This window comes from Polypterus senegalus, chromosome 5 (genome assembly GCF_016835505.1).
Source record: "Polypterus senegalus isolate Bchr_013 chromosome 5, ASM1683550v1, whole genome shotgun sequence".
NCBI lineage: Eukaryota > Metazoa > Chordata > Cladistia > Polypteriformes > Polypteridae > Polypterus > Polypterus senegalus.
Genome location: NC_053158.1, coordinates 148,742,255 through 148,764,332, shown reverse-complemented (window position 1 = coordinate 148,764,332; position 22,078 = coordinate 148,742,255).

Here is a 22,078-nt window from a genome sequence, read left to right as displayed (position 1 = left end):
GTTGATCTGGCTTATCACTGATAGTAACTAGTTAAAATTAGATAAATGAATTTAAAATTTACTGACGGACTGCAATGCACGTAAGCCCAAGGTCTGCGAACTTGCATAGAATCGCAAACCGGACCCAAAACAGCCTTGTGTTTACAAAACCTGAAATAGTAAGAAACACTGAGAAAACGAAAGCCGGGCATATTAAATACTCCTGTAATCAGTTATTTGCCCAGTGATCACAAGCAGCTAAGCAGCTCAGTTACACTTAGGAGCAGATTGTCCACAGATGGAGAGGGTGACGTGCAGGTGCGAGAATAAAAGCAAAGTGAAAAGCTTTTAGAACAGGTCTACCATCTATTGTAATGGGAAATGTTCAATTGCTGTCAACTAAGATGGATGAACTGTCTGTGCTTATAGTGGGCCATGGAGCATACAAGTATAGAAATTCTCAGATGAGTTTGCAATTATAGGGTGTATTGATAAAGGAAATGAAACAGAGTATATGAGTCAGATGGATACTTTTGTTTCTTGATGCAAAGAGAATTGTCTGCATCTTAACATTGACAAAACCAAGGAACTGGTTATTGACTTTTGCTGCACCAAAGAGCCTCTACGTCCGGTCACTGTTCAAGGAATAGATGTATAGGTGGTCCACTCCTACAAGTACTTGTGGGTCCACTGTAATGACAGGTTGGACTGGTCTTGCAATACAGAGGAACTATATAAGAAAGGTCAGAGCAGGCTCTTTTTCTTTTGGAGACTGCATTTCTTTAATGTGGGAAGTCACATCCTTCACATCTTCTATAACTCTGTGATGGCAAGTGTGATTTTGTACGCTGTGGTGTGCTTTGCTTGTAAAATCATTTCAAGAGGGGCCAAATGAATCAACATGCTAATTAGAGCATGTTATAGTTATAGGACACACTCTGGACCCCAAGGAGGTTGTAGTGAAGGAGAGAATTAAAACCAAACTGAGGGCCATTATGAAAAATGCTGCACATTCTCCCTGTGACACACTAAAACTGGTACTTTTAGCCAATGAATTATTCAGCAGTACTGTGTCAAGTAACGTTACTGGGGCTCCTTTATACCAACAGCAATATTTATGCATAATGCCTCACTGTAACTACGACAGCCAAAGCAGAACTTTTCTTTCTTTTGAATTTTCTTGCTTTATAGTCATTCCAATGTGGGTTCAGAGCAAAGTGTGTGTGTATTTATTTATTTACTTACTTATCTATCTATTTATGTATTTAAATAGCTTCTTTAAAATGCCAGATTTCCCCCGGGGACAAATACAGTTCTATCTATCTATCTATCTATCTATCTATCTATTTAAGTGGTCCTAACATAGTAATCATGGTCATCTAATTACTTTAACAATAGATGCTTTTTATATTTGTAATTATGTGTTCTGTATGAGTGTCACATTCCTGTCCTTCCTGTCTTGTACTTTCCTAAATAGTGCAAATGCCCTAGATGTTGTAACTAAAATTCCATTCAGAAAAAGAGATTGATCTTTTTCTTTGTTTTTTCACATGAACAATGTCCCATCACCTCTGAAAGCAACATTATTGAATGCTGATTTTCTAATGTGGCTCACACTTTACCACAATCGAATAGTCTTTTTACCTCGAAAGTCCTCTCCTGTCACTGTTATTGATGTTTTTGAGCATTGCTCAAGTATGAATTGCTATCTTTCTTCTGCAGACAATTTGACAGTAATCACTGAAAAACGTCACACTTATAATTACATCATTTCTTCATGTGTAATGAAGACGATGATTCAATCTGAAAAAAATAAATAAAAACTATTGACGCTCCAGTTATATCATTTAAATGAAATATGTATATAATCTTTCTGGTAAACAGATGCTAACATTTTCATTGAAAATATTTTCAAACAAGAAGCTGTGTGAAAAGAAATTACCTATTTTTCCATACACTTAAGCTGTTGATATCTTATGTTAAGCAATCCATGTTTTGGGGGCAAAGTAGTCAAGATGCACTAACAGGATGCTAAAATGATTAGTGAGAAGGAAAGGACGCAAATGTCATTTATATATATATATATATATATATATATATATATATATATATATATATATATATATATATATATATATATATATATATATATATATATATAGTACCTAAAATGCTGTGTTAACTATCTCTTAACCTCTAGTGCTAAAATATATTCACTGCATATATTTCAATAATATATTCACTATGCTCCACAATGTCATGATGTGGCAGCCATTTAAAAGCCCTGCAATTAAAGGGTGATTGTCAGGAAGCAAAGCAAAAAGAAAACTAAAGAACATATGTCATGTGTTTAACTGGCAGTTGTCAGTATCCTGAGACTTATTTTTAAATTAGTGACAGGTTATTTTTGCTGATTCAAGTATTTGGCTGCATATCGTTATAGGAATTTTTGACACAGAGGAATGTGACTTTTTTATTGAATGCTTCTTTTTAAAGTTTGTTTTTGATTTGGGTTGTTTCCTGCTGCCATTTTGTTTTTTGTTTAGCTGTGCTAACTTGCCAGGTTTTGCCAAGAAAGGGGCATGGCTATAGGAGTCATGCTGTTGTTGGTCATTAGTCACCAGGATTAAAAGGTAATTCAGAGGTTAATTTCCTTATCCAGTAACTCAGATTCAAAAACCCTTCTTGCAATTTAATTTTGTTTTGGTTAAATTTTCTGATTTATGAACTCTGCATTGGACTTTGGATTCTGTGTTTGGATCGTGGACTTGCCTTTCATGACATCTCTGGATAACGTTTTACTTATGATTTATATAGTAACGGTTGCATAATTTCATGTTACAATTTTTTCAAAGCTCCCACATGAAAGAGTACTTTCACTATTAATAGGAGAGAAAAAACAGGACTATCCTGTTTTCAGATTTCTAAATCAAGCCAGTAGAATATATGTTTAGGAATATACAATTCATAATTTCTAAAGAATTTACATAACGTTAGAGTTCACACTGAAAAGACCCAGCTTCTTTAGACAGTAGAGGATATGGTAACATCTGCAGCTTAAACCTGAAAGAGAAATAATGTTTGGGTGCCTTCAGGTTGTGTGAATTGCCAGAGCCAGTTGGAGCAGTCAAGAATAAATCTGAGTAGCATGGCTTAAGGGATTGGAAAGCAAGCACTTATCTGGGAGGACTTCAGAGGTGCTTCTGTACTGCTAAGGCCCATTGGCTTGGGTGCTTATCTGTAGACAAGCATTGTGAAGGAGCAAAGTCCATTTTTTCACCTCTTGCCCTTTCACAAGTCTACTTTGCCTGGACTTTGATGATTATTTCTTATAGATGAATGGTGTTTCTTCTAAAAGGACTCGTTTTTGTAATTTTAAGTTGTAGAAAGTACAACAAAATTATCACTGGAGCAGTCTTGTTTCATTCTAATTATGTAGGCTTATAATCAGAGTCATCAGCAGATATGAAAATTAAAATAGTTCCAAATTTACTGCAGCAGCAATTAGTATAATGAATGTACAAAGGAGGAACTAAAGAGGTGAAAACTGATGGCAAGTCTACAAACAGGATCTCTGCTTGAGTCTTGATGCCCTTCAAATGGCGATTTAACACATGAAGCAATGTAGCAAAGGCACCCTCTGTCTCTTTATTATGAAGATAGGCAAACTGAAATACATCTAATAAAGCCTGTTTCTCTATGAGTTTCATCTTTATAATCTTTTCAAATGAATTCATAACTAGTGATATGAGAGCCATTGGTCAAAGTACTTTAAGGTTTGGGGGTTTAGTTTTAATGACTTTGGGTACCTTTTACTGTTCTAATGATGACATGAAACTGTGATTAAAAAAATGGAACTGACCTTCTCCGCACAAAATTTTAAGACTCAGTAAGATGGTCAGGTTCATGGCTTTTATTTATTTTTATTTTTTTCTAAAATGCTCTGTACATTAAATATCTTCTCCAAGCATTGCAATTGCTCAATAAAATTAAATTGCTCAACTCTTAGGAAGACTATATTAAACCCATTGGGTAAATCAAAGCTTGTGTTAAAACCAGAAACTCTTTTACGGTTATTATTTATGATTGATGCTGGCAGGCTAAAGTTTTAATGCTGGACCAGGCTGAGCTCAAATTATGTTTGGACAGTTTCTGCTCATTTTTGTCAATATAATCTAGTTTACTTTTTACCCTTTTAACCATTAACACTAGAATCCCTTAATCTTACGAAAAAACTCGTAATCCCAGGCCACCTTAAATTTCTTCACACCTCTCCTCATCTGTGTCTTTTGTTTTGCAAATGTGCCAATCAGCACAAAAATATGCTATAGAAATAAATGTTATTATTTCCAAGCTTTAAACCACTCTGTCCAGTATATGCCTTGTCTAAAAGTGTTGTAATTATGACATCATGGATGTTCTGACTAAAAGGCATTTGGACTAGAAAATTGTTCAGTGAGGATCGTGAGAAAGAAAGGAGTCAAAAAGCAAAGGCCAAAACTGGAAGTCAAAAAGAAAGTTGTCAAAACAAAATTGTAAACCAAAAATCAGAGCCAAAAAGCAGATGTTTGTTTCAATAACCAGTTATAATAAAATGAAGGAAATTAAGTTGCTAAGTTCTGTCCAGTCTTGGATACAAGTGGCTCTTTTGGGGAATTTTTATATCAGTGCACCAACGGCATCACAAATGGCACAGCTTCAGTGCATCATGGTTGAATCCCCATGGAAATGGCTAACATGAAAGCAACAAAATAATGATGACAATCATGAACCCAAAATGGCATTGAAAATGGCCATGGCAAAATGGATGCTCTAATAAAATTCCTACTGCAGAATTAGATTTACTGGGTAATAAAACTACCCCAAAATGACACCAAATTTAATTTTCTAGCTTCAGGAAAATGTGTGAAAAATTAAGAAGAACTCAATTCATAACAATGGATTTCTTGACCCAGGATTTGTTGTTAGGGTAAACCTATATGGTTTTAGGTGGGATAAGTGTGTTTTCACAAAAAAATACATAGTCACTAGTAACATCAGAAGGTTCATCTAAAACTGTGAATGTATCCTAAACAGATCCCAATCTGTACATTGAAAAAATCTTCACTCCATAGCTTAACTGTCTTTTTGTTTACTTTTATTTGAAAGTTGTATTCTAAATGGGGAGAAGTTAAACACAACAGTGATCAGAAAATCCAAGCAATTGATTGGCTTATGCATTTGTATGCTCCCTTATGTGTTCCCTAAAAGACCATTGTTTCTTTTTAGACAAGTTACTGTGTATATTGACAGAAGTTTGTTGGAGATTTCTTCAGGATGCCTGGATTGAACTCTCCAACGTAACGCATCTGATGAGAGTCACTACAAACTTTGTGTAACACAGATTCCATTGATGCCTGCAATGAATGCACTGAAATAAAATTATTACTCTGTAAAACTTTCTGTATAGTCCTGCCATTAGTTAACTCTTGTCATATACTATAACAGGTCAAACAACAAAATCATTGAAAATTTTTGTTGAAAAACTCCTTTATCACATATGGGGTAAACAATAATCATTCATCACCCAGTTCAAAGACTGTATACCGGATAGACAACATGAAGTCACACTGATTTTCAAGTCAATAAAATACAACTGGTAAAAAGACAAGCATTACCCATGGCATTTTACATGATCTTACAACAGAAAAAGTTTAATAAGTACCAATATAAAAAGCATATTTTAAATATACAGTAGTTATTTGTTAAATTAAACTGACTGAAATGTTTTAACTGGATAAACAGACCAAGAACATCTACAGGATGGCAGTTATTTAGACTCGTTATTAGTTGCTTTATCATAGTACTAGATGCCTGTGTTTGATCCACTGCCTGTGTGGAGTGTGTACAGTATATTGTTCTTGTGCAGTTTACTTCTTGCATACCAGAGACATGCACATTAGTTTAACTTGTCCCCATAAGACAGAATGTGGCCCTTCAACAGTTGAGTCATACCTTATATCCAAGTGAGCTGGGGTAGCATTTAGCTCTCAGCAACCCTGAACTAGATAAGAGTGTTAGTCAATGGATAAATGGTTCACAATTCATTTTTTTTTTCAGGTGAAATTAATTCCGTTTAACATGTACAGTACAGTCATTTGCTGTGGGCTGGTGCCCTGCCCGGGGTTTGTTTCCTGCCTTTCGCCCTGTGTTGGCTGGGATTGACTCCAGCAGAGCTCCGTGACCCTGTAGTTAGGTGAGTGAGGTTATCTACTATAACCAGACAAGTTCTGAACATTCATAGTTTTGAAATGTGACCAGTAGTAGAAAATGTATCTGTAAAGGTAAATGGCAGTTTACAGCAACAACCAAAAATATAATACTTGATTTTTATTTGATTAGAAGTTGCAAAACTTCTTTATGTGGAGATGATGGCAATAAATTAAAAGCAGAAATTACATCTATTACAAAAACAGAAGTGCCTTCTCTTTTTTGAGATTTTCTACATAATAGGCGTTGTCAGCCTCATGCAGTCAGGGGGTGTTTTACAGGGTCTGTGCAAGTGCTAAGATGTGGAGGAAGTGGGGTGTAACACAGCCATTAACTGCCTTTCCCTTTTTTAGCCTAGAGTGGTGGAGAATACCTTGAGGCATCCCTGATATCACTTCTAGTCTGTCAACAGTGGTCCTGCCTCTTCTCCACAGCTATTTAAACAGTCATCAAACTGGTAGTCAGCATTCATTATAGAACCAGATCTTGACAAAGACAATGCTACCATATCAAAAGCCATTATCCAACCTTGAAAGAACCCTGTCATTCCCACAGTCCCTCTTGACCTTGTACTTTGCTATTGCTTTTTTTCTCTTTGAGACCCACAACGCTGCATCAATGTGTTTTTCTTCTGATTACAACATTATAAACATCCATCCATTTTCTAAACAGCTTATTTCAAGTATCCAGAGCTACCTTGTAGCATTCTGGCTGTTCCTATTCATTTTAGAGTAAACACAAAACAGCCTAATTTAGACAGTATCAATCACCATAAACTATACATCTTTGGAATAAGTGAGGAATTCCAGAAAATTCCAGGAAGCATGTATGAACACCACACAAACAGTGCTCTGTCTGGCATTTGAACCTAGTAATCTGAACTGTAAACTCTGTGCCACCCATGTTATAGCTCTCAATATAAATTTCATTATTAACTGCAGGTTTATTCTGCTTCATACTGTAATAAGTACATAAGTTTAATATGTTACTATGCTCTGTACAAAAAATATTTTATAAATCCACTCACATGTACAGCTAACACAAGGCCAGATTTAGCACACAGGGGCTCATCATTCAGAACTGCTAGGCAAGCATTAGAAGACAAGAAAGGGACAACTACTATTCCTGTGTGACAGAGTCAACATGACATTGGATCTTCCTTTCCTTGTTTGGAATGGCATGATTTACCTACGTGGGGGCCTGCACATGGAGAAAAAGTATAAAGCCTTGGAACATTGCCTGGCACACCTTTGAAGATGACGGACGGATTGGATCCTCTGATCCGGAAAATCCTTCCAATGCAGAGACGAAAATGTCAGACTCTACACAAGGTCTTGTCATGGCTTTCCGTCTGTTATGCCATGTAAACTGATATTTTCTCTTATGTGATCTCTTACCGCCATATCACTAAGGGAGGGATAGCGGCTCTTTATAAAATATCTATTTAGGTTAAGGCTACTTAAGACACCACAATTGCAAAACAAATGTATTTCCAGGGAGCTAACGCTGTCCTGGTACATAAGACTAGCTGTGATGCAGAGTCCGGTTCTTAGCAACATCTTCAATTGAGCAAATGTGTGTGTAACTGAATGCACTTAACAAAACTGTCACTCCATTCATGGTTGGTTGTTGTTTTACAGTCATCAGCCTTCATTTTACAGTCATATTGTAGAAATTCTGCAACCACTTCTTTTTGCCATTTGCTCTACCAATAGGTACAACAATAAAGAAATGGTTTAATGATACCAATGGAAGCCCATTTCTATATATAGTATGTCTAGAATAAACAAATATTATAAAGTTTCATAATAAACACATTCAATTCCTATAAAGTATTTATCTGTAAAATACTGTATAAACCAGCATTATCTGCATAACATACCGCTAAAACTATATTTTAGTTTCTTAAATATAGTGTAACAAAATATTTACATTGTAATTTAACTGATAATGTTTTCACATTTTTCAGTTATGCACACTGAATGGTAAATGTTAATTTCAAATGTGTCAGTTGTAATTTGCAAATTACATTAGTTTTGATAAATAAGAGTCTGTATGTTCAATGAAGAATATCTGCTGAAATACCAATTTCCTAGAATGTTCTTTCTACTTCTATGACCCTTAAATGGGCCCCCAAGGAACTGAAGTTGTTTTAAAAATACATTAAACTTTAATGATATTTTGTTGTAGGCAATGTATGCCTAATGCATTTTTTTTTTTCAAAACAGATGAAGCTGCTACATCTAACATCAGAAATGTACAAATACGGGAGAAACTTGTGTTTATTAAAAAAAAAGTAAATATTAAGTTAATGAATATTGCAGTTACTAATCAAAAAACTGTAACAAGAAAAATGATGTTTTGCAGTAATATTAATTACTGTAAATTAAACTAAACATTTTTTCTTTTAAGTATTTTCTAAGTAGTACCGAACTAAGTTTACTTTTATATTGTTGAAAAAAAAACAAGTGCATTAAATGTCCAAATTTTATAAGGCACTAATTTGTTTCTGTTTTGAACAGACAAGTAGACAATATACTCCATCTATCCATCTTCAGGATCTGTGTGTCCAGAGAAGGGCTGTGGAGAAACTGGGGCCTGCTCCTATAAACATCAGACACAAGGCAGGAACACACACACCAGGGACCAACCCTGTCCATCTAAACTGCATGTCTTTGGACTATGCGAGGAAACTGGAGCACCTAGAGGAAGACCATGCAGACGCAGGGAGAACATGCAAACTCCATGCAGAGTGCACCCAGGATGTGATCCCAATCTGCTTCTTGAGAGGCATTAGCTATGCCCTCTAGACTATAAGCATGTATTATAAAATTATTTAAAGCAGTGTATGCTGAAAACATCCAAGAGTTCCAAATAATGTTATCTAAGCAGTAAGTACAGTTCAGTTGAAATAACTGGCAAATGGATAAGACAGAAAGGAACAAGCTCATGCATAAAAAGTTACTTTTAAGTACAGTATTCTCAGTCTCCAAACACTGCCTTTGTAAGCAACATTAGTACAAGAACTGTGAGTTGGGAGCTTCATGAAATGGTTTTCCATGGTTAAGCAGCTGCACATAACTATGAATTAACTATGCCCAATACCAAGTGTCAGCTAGGGTGTTGTAAAACACAACACCATTGGACTCTGGAGCAGTTTGAACTTGTCCTCTGGAGTGATGAATCATGGTTCACTATCTGGCAGTCTGATGAACAAATTTGGGTTTGGTGGATGCCAGGCATATGCCACCTTTCAGACTGCAAAGTGCCTACTATAAAGTTTGATGGACGATGAATAATAGTAAGACAATGGCATACAAAGGCAATGTAGACCAGCATTTCTCAACCTTTAAGTATTTGCGACCCGAGTTTCCATAACAGTTTTAATTGCACCCCCCTAACGTTTTTTTGAAAGGAGCCCACTAATACCAAGTTGTTCTTTTTAATTAATAATATATCATAGATGCATATTTTATTATACCTACTTAACTTTTATTGACATTTATCTAACTCTAGATTTATTTTTCTAGTATGAGAATATAGTTTAAGTTAATTTGTTCTGGTTTCAATAGATGTATTTTTCATATTTTCAATTCTTGTTTTCTTTTTTCACATCTTTGTGCCTCCCTTTTTGTTACTTCACGCCCCCCTAGGGGAGCCTGCCCCACAGTTTGAGAACCACTGATGTAGACAATCATGCAAGTCCAAAATTTGTGACAACAGTTTGGGAAAAGCCAATTTCTGTTCCAGTATGACAGTACCCCTGTGCCCAAAGCCAGGTCCATAAAGACACAGTTTTATGAGAGTCGTGTGGAGAAACTCAAGAGGCATGCACAGACCCTGACTTCAACACTACTGAGCATTTTTCGAATGAATTGGAAAACTGATTGCATGCCAGGTCCTCTTGTCCAACATCAGGACCTGGCCTCACAAATGCTCTTTTTGCTAATTGGGCACAAATTCCCACAGACACACTCCAAAATCTTGTGGAAAGCCTTTACAGAAGATTAAAGTCTGCTGTTACCACAAATGCAGAGACTCCATATAGATGTCTATGGATTTGGAATGGGATGTCCGACAAACTCATATAGGTGTGATGGTCAGGTATATACAAAATTATGGCCATATAGTGTACCAAAGCAACAGCAAGGCATGATCACTTACAAATGAATAATATTTAAAATCTAGAAATAATTACAAAATGTGTTTTAGTAAAAAAGAAAAATATGAATAACTATTTTGCAAAGTAATGTTTAGGAGAAATGATTAATTGTTCTGTTACAGCATGATATTTTTTTCTTTTTTGAAAAATCAATAGCATTAGATAGATAGATAGATACTTTATTAAACCCAAAGGGAAATTCACATACCCCTGCAGCAGCATACTGTTAAAAAACAATAAATTAAATAGTGATAAAAATGCAGGTATAACAGACACTAACTTTGCATAAAGTTAACGTTTACCCCCCCTGGTGGAACTGAAGAGTCGCATAGTGTGGGGGAGGAACGATCTCCTCTGTCAGTGGAGCAGGACAGTGACAGCAGGCTGTCTCTGAAGATGCTCCTCTGTCTGGAGGTGATACTGTTTAGTGGATGCAGTGAATTCTCCATGATTGAGAAGAGCCTGCTCGGCGCCCGTCACTCTGCAATGGATGTCAAACTGTCCAGCTCCGTGCCTACAATACAGCCTGCCTTCCTCACCAGTTTGTCCAGACATGAGGCATCCTTCTTCTTTATACTGCCTCCCAAGCACACCACTGCGTAGAAGAGAGCACTCGCCACAATCATCTGATAGAACATCTGCAGCATCTTATTGCAGATGTTGGAGGACGCCAGCCTTCTATGGAAGTATAGTCAGCTCTGTCCTCTCACATCAGTATATGTGCATATGTATTTTAATATATTTGAACAATTACTGTACAATGTCCATTTTAACTTCTTACAGTTGTGCATCTTTGCAGATTTTGGACTCCAAGCACTTTCTCCATCTAACAAATCTGTGACTGGCTCCCATTTTGCTACACTGTTGTCAGTGCAATAAGCTGCTGGTATTCAATTGACTGTGTTTTCTCTAGCATGAGAAATTTATAGCATATTAAGATGGGACACCTCATGAATAATTGATACCAATATTTTCTCCGCTGTTTGTAAACTCATTTAATCTTTTAAACAGATATGCTGGCACTTTATTAGTTTCCACTAAACAAAATGACTTTGTCGTTGGCACCTTCACCTCAAAAATTGGCTGTTTTGTTGTATGCAAAAGAATCAAATGTAAATACATGCTGCTGTAGGTTCAATGCTCAAAGGCTGCTTATTATGTCTTGTTCAGTTTTCTACTTTATATAACTGGCTTTTCATTAGGGACAGCCATTCACTGCTGGTACCATAGAAATCAGCAATCTGCTTGCAGCTGTGCTTTTAAAATGTTATTTTCTGTTCATATGTTAAAAAGACTACAACTCTATAATTAACCAGGTTATCTTGACTTTGCCTAACAAAACACTTTAAACATATTCACACTTGATTGCTTTAACATCACTTCTAATTCTGATCTCCCAAGAATAAATCCTCACTTTATGGTTTACCATGCATTGAGAGCTGGGTTGTTCAAGACTGTGTTCTTGAGTGAATTTGAAAATGTGAGAGTAGCTGATGACATTCCAGAAGGTTACATTAATTTTGTTGAAACTGACAACAAGGGTAAAATGAAAAAAATGCAGATGCTAATTAGTTTTAAATAAATTTAAAATACAAAAATGTAGGTTACAATTAAAAGGAATGAAATAGAATAATATTGTTAAACAAATAGCATAAAAGTCTTTCCATGAAGAAAAAACAAGTCGCTGGTAGTTTTAAGGTATTTCATGGGTAGCAGCAGTAGGTGCCCAAACACTCTGCAGGACAGGCAAGAGATGATTGATTGGGCAAATTTTATTATATTAGGTAAAACAGAAGAAATTATAGTTATGAAGGCAATGAGCATCAAAAGTTATATGATCCATTTTTTTATAGATTAATAGTCTTTTCTTTATTTGTATGTAATGTACGATCAAGAGGTTACTGAAGTTCCTTGCATTTAAAGAAGATGATATCAACACAACCACAGACCTTAAATGAGATGTGAAAACACAGCAAAACATATGAAAGATATAAAATTAAATTTACATCATTTACATACATTCAAATTTGGAAAAAAGTATTCAAATTAGATTTATTATGCATACGTATCAGTACAACACGGAAATACTAAAATTAGAGAAACACACTAAACTGAACAACATGATAGACTCAATGACTTAACTAAAAATTAAATATGAAGGAGTTTGTTTAAATCAGCCAGCAGTTTTAAAAAGTCTTCTGTATTGCAATGTATTTGAAAATGAAAGAAATGCATATGGCAGTGAAGATGGGAATTACATAGAGTATTTAACATGTAAGGTGAGACTGAAATCAAGACTGATAAGATGCTGCACCACAATGGCAATCCTGATGTAAACTTGGGATTCTGTACAATGAAATATTCTCCAGAGTAATGTATCATCCTGATTCCTCCATTTGGAATTCATTGGATGTTATAATTTATGCAGCAGATAAAATCAAATATATAACACCATTATTTGCTGTACTCATTTTGGTAATTTACTTTTGTTGCATCTCTGCCACATGGAAGAGTCATTTGTTACTGCCTTATTAGAAAATATAGCCTTTGGCTCCGTAAGTCTTAAAATATGCAGTTGGTTCTGTAATTACTGGCACATGATCAATGGTAGTTTACTGTCTTTTCATTTTGAACTTTTTGACACAACTTTTAGCTTGAAATATGTTTTATTTGGCTTTACTCTTAAATATCCTAAACTTTTTAGTAGGCAAAGTTGTGTCAAGAAAGAGATGTGAGAGGAGCCAGCAATGAATGTACGGTGCAGTATAGACCATTTTCAAATTTGCTGCTATCAGCAAACGTCAGCAGTCCTCTTCGGAATTACAGTTCAAATAAGGATTTTTTTTTACTATTAGGATGGACCAAAATTGAATTTACGCTCTGCTTTTAAAATTGTTTTGCTCAAATGTATTTTACAAGATGCTGTAAAAGCTAAAGTGTAAAGAAACATATTCAAAATCATGTCACTTTTTTATTTTTAGTCTATAACATTTTAGGGTAAATGCTATACGTTCAATTTTGCAGCATTTACTCTAATAGTATTTCCGCTAAGTAATTAGTAAATCCTTTCTACTCAAGGCAGGAATCCAGTTTATGTTGAGAACACCTGTACCCATGGTGGCCCTCCTTGGACAAACTTGAGTAGCCAGGCTCTGGATGAACTGGGATAATTAAAAGATTTATCAAACTTGCAATTTTGCCATGGCAAGGAAAATAAAATATCACCATAGCTAAAATGATTTGTTAATAACATTAGAAGACTGGACCAGAGCTCTCAAAAAACCTTAACAATAACCTCATGCTAGTTATGATGACCTCAAGCCAAGATGAAGATTGTTTAGCTTGAAAAAACAAGAAATGCTGCAGACAGCTCCTCCAGCTCCTTACCCCGAACCAGGGTAATAGTTTATCTTGCCGAGATGCTGTAGGATAATGATTCTAAAGTAGTTCAGACCGTGCTTAACTTTAGTTAATTTCATTGTTTAATTAGCTGACCTTTTTATTTTCTCTCATAGTTTGCATTCTGAAAAGTGCTTGAGTGTTAGATTTACATTTCTAAGAAATATATGTACTGTATTTTTTGCCATATCTTTAAATACGTAACTCATTCATTTTCCTTTTATTTCACTTTTTCTGTGGAGTTTGCTCTCTAAATTGTGTCTAAATACTGACAACTAACGACAGGCATAGGAGACATCAAGACAAGTGACACGAACTGCTAAAGACCAGGGGCCTCATGTATAAACGGTGCGTACGCACAGAAATGTTGCGTAAGAACTTTTCCACGTTCAAATCGCGATGTATAAAACCTACACTTGGCGTAAAGCCACGCACTTTTCCACGGTACCTCATGCCTTGTCGTACGCAAGTTCTCCGCTCGGTTTTGCAAACTGGCGGCACCCAGCATCAAAGCAGTGCTACTGTTCTTGTGTGATTACTCATTATTTTCATGACGCGGCTTTATAAATACACAGAAACTAACCGCATATTGTTTATTAGTGTAATGCATCTGATTGTAATTAACTCGTAACAATATAATGGTTCAGGGAACAGCCATAGTATTCAAAATACCATAACTGCTTTAGCGTTGTTACTCTCACTGCACCTTCTTCTTCTTCTTCTTCTTTCAGCTCCTCCCGTTAGGAGTTGCCACAGCGGATCATCTTTTCCATATTTCTCTCACTGCACCACTCGTATTTATATCACTGTATCTGAGTGTGAATCACAGCAGCAGCTGATCGGAAAGAGAATTATCGGTATACGGCATTAAGCACACGCTGTCTCTGCCACGGCAAAACGTTTCAAAGCCTTTCCTGTATGGACCTCGCGGTTCAAAACAGTTTAATCCCAAGAACTTTAAATGCAGCCAATCAAGTGCTCCTTGTAGAACTGTTTGTACTTATAAGTGCAATCACCCCACTGTAAACTTGCACTATAGTTATAATATCTCACAACCTGAGCCACTTTATAAAGCGCGTATTTACATATGATGACGATATCATTTTTAAGGTGAAATGCAGCAAAATATGTTTGTTAAATTATACAGATAAAACTTTAACTTCATTTAAATAATCTATATTCTTCACTGGGAGTGTCTTTAAGGATAGAATAATTAAACATGTACTACGAAGATATTTCAATGTTCTTTAAACGTTTTGAAGAATCGGCGCTAAGCTTACAGATGGCTTAACGTCTATTACAGAGCTGATTGTATGGCGATCGGTTACTTGGGGAAAGAAAAGCACTGACTGCAGTGACGGCTTAAAACCGCAGCGACAAATTTCGGCAAAAGTTAAATGCTTGTGTCATGAGCACGAGGCAGCTATTGTCTGCAACATACGTGGCCATCTACCGTGCATGACATTTGCCACCGATTCTTCCTCTGCCCAGTGCCACCACAAGCTTAGAGCCGCCCCTGATACTGCTGCAATAAATTATTTCATCGAAGTGAAACATGTTTAATAATGTGCTTTAACTCCTACCATCATGAAAATGACATCACGTATACATCTCAGTATTTTAGTTATTCAGAGAGCTGTAATATCACGAATGTAATGGACTCTGTGTCCAGTTGGAGGAAGAGAGCCGGTTTAAGTAGTGATTCAAACACATAGAGCACATAGAAAATCAAATACAAAACAAAGCATTTAACGTGCTACTTTAATTACGATGTGATTTTAGAAACTGGTTAATTAAATTATTTTAAGATGAAGTTTATGATGTTCTACTTTAATGACAAAATAAACTACGTGATTAAAGTGGAAATGTCGAGATTGAAGTTGACATTTCGTGCTTTTTCCCCAACGTGTGGCTTTTTTCTCTGTACCCTAATAAGCTTTCATATGACACTCAGACAGTGGGCTTACAACTCGGCTTTCCACGGCGACTTTGATATGTGACTTCTTTTTATTTCCGGCACTGTGCGATTTTGTGGATGTGAGCTTTCATGTTTCTCCAACACGCTATGCCACTCGATCAACTTCCTTTTGTTGATTATACCACGGCTTATTTGAACAAATAGTATGTTTTTCCTTTGCCTCCACTTGGTATTCGCTGAAATTCTTATGTTTCCCCCCGTGCTTTTCCCAATGTCTTTTCACAGAAGGCTGCGCTTAAGAGAGATTTATATTGATTTGCATATTCAAATAGGCGTAATTCTGGGAGGATTTGGGGCGTTACATAATGCGCGGCCAGCACGGCGTTAGTTTTCACGCTGATCGGGATTTATGTAGCGGAAGAACGTGGAAGTTGGAGTACGCACAGATTCCTGCATCTGGATTTTTCTGTGCTTAAGCACATTTCGGCTTTTGTGCTTACGCCATGTTATAGTGCGAGTTCTACGCATGGGGTTATACATGAGGCCCCAGGCATTTTAGCGTTAGCCACTTGTGTGTTTATTAGTAAATAATAGGATAAGTAACCAGAAAATTAGAACAAAATGCTTAAAAGCAAAATAAATAAATAATTCTTTTTCTGCTTCATTTAGTGATTCATATAGTCACATAGTTAACATTAGTCAATTCATACTTGCTGGACTGAAACAAAAAACAAACTGGAAAATAACAGCTTGCTTAATTAACACAGAAGACATTGGTTGGGATGAAAACCTGCATCCACAGGCGGCCTTCAAGACCGAACATGCGAACCACTGCCTTAGAGGGAACTGTCACATCTACTATGGAGCATGAACATTCCTGGCAGAAGGCCACAAACTTTCTTAAAGACCAATCAATGAAGATAGTGATTCCAACAGTCTACTCAACAGATAAAGTACAGTTGATCATCCACCAAAATGGTACTTCTTTCAGATTGGATATGCTAACCCTATTTAAAACTGTTTGGAACATATCTTGACGACAAACTGTGGTTCAGTGAAGCCCTCAAAAACCCTCAGGATGGTGAGGCAACTAATTTAATTGTCTTACAGAGCAATTAAGCCCTTTGTCGGAACAGAAACTGATGTGTAATAACACCAGGTGAAGCGTTTCATTGACTAGCTGAAATGTTTAAGAGTTATGCTGACCTTGCATGTAATATTAGATATTTTTTTTTTTTGTAGTGATTAAGCATTTATTTAAAAAAGCTTTGATTTGTCAAAGGAAAAACATTTCTTGTAACCTTCCATCCACCAGAGAATAGATAAGATCTTGTTATGCCTCTTCTACTCAGAGAATGGATATGATCTTGCTACCCTGTTCTACTCAGAAAATACCAGTTCAGAACCAGTACAAACCAGAAAATTGTTTGCAAGGGCAAAACAAAACTTTTAACTAACTCAATGCTACCATTTTCGAGAAGAGAAAAGGACATTAGTTATGCCTAGCTATATTTGGTCAAAGGACACAAGGCCTAAACTTGAGGACCCTGCAATGTTCTACCACTCCAAGAGGTGCATCAGAGAAGCACAAATCCAGCAGAAATCATGCCAGTTCAGGAGTCTGATCAGCTTACTACAAAGTGCTACCTGAACATCTTGGCACATTGGATGCCTACTGTAGCTTCCTAGCAAGATCTGCTATCCATCCTAGCAGTATTATTATCATATGTCACACTTGTTTTGCTTTTCTCCAGGTGTAGGCACATTGGGAACCTTAAGTTTTAGAATTTATAATGCTTGAATAAAGCTGTAACTGATGAAGGATCTGGCAACAGTTGTCTGCACAGTGTCTCCAGTATCAGTTTGTGTAACTTGTAAGTCTTTTGGAGTTATCATAGGTCTCTTGGTGGTGGTAGCCTTCCTCACTTGTCTTCTTGTGGTATGATCATCTCACTTTTTGTGGGCAGCCTGTTAATGGTAGAGCAACAGATGTGCCATACCCTTTCCATTTCCTAATGTTTGATGTATCTATACTCCAAGGAATATTCAGTGACTTGGAGATTTTGTTGCATCCATCAGCTGACTTGTGCTTTTCACATGTGTGTCTTCATTCTGTGAGACAGGTCATGATATTGACTCACAGAAAGCTGGACCTGCCAGATGCAGGTGCATTTATATTACAATCTTATATTATGATCTTCACTTAACTAATTATGTGATTTCTAAGACTAACTGACTGCTGATTTTGATGATTTCTCTATCATATTAAAAGTCAATGAACACCATCAATTATTTTGTGTTTTATGTTTGTATTTACTTTAGATCACTGTGTTCACTTTGACATTAAAGAGCCTTTTTCTATTGATCTGTTGATAAATGTTAAAAAATCCAAATTAAATCTATTGTGATTCAATGTTGTATAATAAAAGGTGAAATTTTAAGGGGGGTGAATACTTTTTATAGACCCTGTAAATGGGAAAACTCACTAAAATAATATGAAAATTTGATCAGCTTCAGTGACACATCTAACATATTGCTCTGTATCGGTATAAAATATTTATGGTAGCTGGATTTTATTTCAAATTTTAAATTATGATTACTGGCTAAATGGCAAGAGTTTATTGATTTTAGTTTCTGTTATGGAGATTCTCCTGAAATATATTTTATTTTCTTATAATTTTGTGTTCTAAATTACTAAGAATCTGAATCATTCCAAATTTTACATTTTAGAGTCAACATTTCAGATCTAAAGATGTATATAAAGTATACCAACTTTTAAATTTTTGAAAAGATAGGTAACTGCAATTATAATCCATCTATGCATTTCCTAAAAGAGTCTGATCTGGAGTTCTTTCAAAATGAATGTTCATGGTGAACAAGCACTAATAAAATGTTATCAATATCCATGTCCAGAAGTACCTTGCTGATGTTTTTTTTCAATATTTATTTTGCTTGCTGCTTTTCTTTTAAACAATTATTTTCAGATATCAAGTGATGACCGGCCTTACTGATTGAATGTCCTGTATTAATAAATAAACAAATTAAGATTTGTGAATGAATTAATAGAGAATGTCCATATTATGAAATACATGAAGAACCTTCAAACTTAAATCCTCAATCTCAGTTCATCCACAATAAACTTAACAGTTTCTCCTCTTAGCCACGTGTTTTCACTTTATCTTTTCAGACTGTACTTTAAATCCATTTTTGCTTTATTGTAGGATAAACTCTTCATCTCAATAGTTCCTCATCCCTCAACAATATATATTGTAAATGATCCCAGAATGAGCCTTTCCTGAATGATTAGACTAACATTACATTGATTTTTCATCAATTGCTTTTGCTCCAATGGAACAATCCTGGAATATTGGCTTGAAAAGTGCTGTTTTATAAAAATGATAAAAAATAAAATGTTTAGAGATCAGTTAAAGGCACCTGTTATATGAAATATGATAATTTTTGGATATATTTTTTTCTGTTAATCTAGAGAGTGATCTTACACGTTAAACCTTAATCCTCTGTTCTCTTTATCCTGACTTTTCATTTATGGAAGGGGATTATGTATGTGTAATAATATTATGAAATAATATATTGTTCCTCTGTTTAAATCCTCCATTAAAAGACTATAAAATGTAAACCCTAAATAAGTAAATAAAAAAGTATTTTTGAGCGCTTATGCCTTAAACTGACAAGCTCTAATTCTACATTTTTCTGTTATTATGACTCAGCTGTTAGCCACATGATTCTGATCCCTATTGTTTCTAAAGCATCAGGAAACATTTTTCTGTAATTAACATAAATGATTTTTAACAGAGCTCTTTTCACCTAAATCTCGTAATTTTGTGGTTGGTTTTTTAGGAATATCAGCTACACTGCTGTCTTCCTTTACACTACCCAGTGTAATCTGCACATAGAATATGACTAGCCAAAAATAACTTCAGATTTCTCTGAGGTGCTCACATTACAAACTTAAAAATCAAAATCAATAATGTCAAATGAAAACATTTTGAAAAAGGTGATTGAACACAAAAACGCATGATGGTTGAGGGAAGAAATTCCATATTAAGCCATTTAAGAGGAGAAATCTAGTGAGAGAAATACTCAAAAGCTCCTTAGGCAGAAGGTGCATAGAAGGCAAACATGTAGGATGTGAAGTGCCATGGAGAAAATATAATTGTTACTATAGTATGAGATGAAATTTGCAGACTTCACCTTTATTGCAAAATACTTACAAGTTAAACAGTATAATAGTAATTTGTTAGAGATAAAAAATAAAAACTGAAATTTCCAGTAAGATGGAAGTATTGTGGATTAGTTAAGTGAAGTCACTAAAACTGAATTGTGTTTATATCTTTCAAAATCATTAATTCCAAATGTTCTTAAATAATTTTTTACACTTCTATCCATGACTTCCTTAGATAAAATTTGACTAAAAACAAGTTTTTACAGAAGCAAAACACCTGGTTCAAAATATAGCTATTGCAAGTATAGTATATCTATACTAATAAAAGGCAAAGCCCTCACTCACTCACTCACTCACTCACTCACTCACTCACTCACTCACTCACTCACTCATCACTAATTCTCCAACTTCACGTGTGGGTGGAAGGCTGAAATTTGGCAGGTTCATTCCTTACAGCTTCCTTACAAAAGTTGGGCAGGTTTTATATCGAAATTCTACGCATAATGGTCATAACTGGAAGCTGTTTTTCTCCATTTACTGTAATTACATAATTTGTGTTTTTCTGCTTCTTTGTGTATTTTGCACAAAAATTAGAAATGAATGGGTTGAAGAACATGTTATAAGAATGAATGAATTATTTTGATTTTTTTGTGCCTGCTTTATCAAGTGATTATTCTTTATGATAAAAACAGTCCCATTCCACATAGTTAAGCAACAATAACAAATCACATTTCTATTTAACAATGATAAAGTCTACTAGTCTTCCCAGTCCTGACTCTATCACAGCCCCCACCCCCGAAATTAACAAATTAGGACCGGAAAATCAACACTGTCCATCAGTCAACCACCTTCCACATTAACACGCAGTGGATTGTCACTTATTAATATTGGAGCCACATGATCTGTTGAACTGTATTGCCAAAGGTTCAAGTAGCCTCTATTGGAAAAGTTGAGAGTAACAGAAGAAAAAATTAAGGAGTAATGTATGAATGAAAAATGGAATAATAAGATATTAAACAGAAGAGATGCAGATTAAAAAATAGGGTAAGTGACGTACTAATTATTTACTGTATTTGCTATACACTAAAGGAACTATTTGCTAAGTCTTTAGGTCGCTGTGGTGAAGCTCATCCCTACTTCCTGCCAGGATGTCAGACTAACTTATCGCTCATTGACAAATTTTTAAAGCTGCAGTGATGGAAATGACTTAAGTATAGCTTACATCTGACCTTTCAGTTCTTGATGGGATTCATCCTTTCTGGGATAAAACCAAATATTAAAGTCTGACTTTTAGGCTGAGACTTCATTCCATCCAATGTTTCTTTGATTATCTTCCTTGTGAGAAAAAGAAACTCCATGAGCTCCAGCCTAAACAATACAATCCTGCAAGCACGAAACATTTGAAACTCCATGAGCTCCAGCCTAAACAATACAATCCTGCAAGCACGAAACATTTGCATTCCTATGAATTACATCTCTCCTATGTTTGCCTGATTTTAAACATTTTAGGAAAGACCTTTTAATTACATAAAGTGGTAGGTAACAGATGATGAGAGACCTGCAACAATCTATACTAATAAAAGGCAAAGCCCTCACTCACTCACTCACTCACTCACTCACTGACTCACTCACTCATCACTAATTCTCCAACTTCACGTGTGGGTGGAAGGCTGAAATTTGGCAGGTTCATTCCTTACAGCTTCCTTACAAAAGTTAGGCAGGTTTTATATCGAAATTCTACGCGTAATGGTCATAACTGGAAGCTGTTTTTCTCCATTTACTGTAATGGAGATGAGCTTGAACGCCGTGGGGGCGAGTTTCGTGTGACATCATCACGCCTCACGTAATCACGCAGTACATAGAAAACCAGGAAGACCTCCAAAAAGCGCTGAAGAAAACAGGCATTATATAATTTAGAAGGCAGCAAAACAATAAGAAGCAAGCGAGTGACATATACAACCATATTCATGAGTTCTGCTACTTCAGAAACAAAGCAAGATGTAAACCTACACTTTAAATTAAGTTCATAGACAGGCTGCGCTGGCGTTTGTAATTTAGTGCCTGCCCATATAAGGCCGTCCGTCAGCGGCAATCCAATAGCAAACTCCCACTAAATATTCACGGGTTAAGGACTGTGCTTATGCAGAGGAAGATGAGATGGTCAGGGTGGTGTTTGGTACAAACTCAG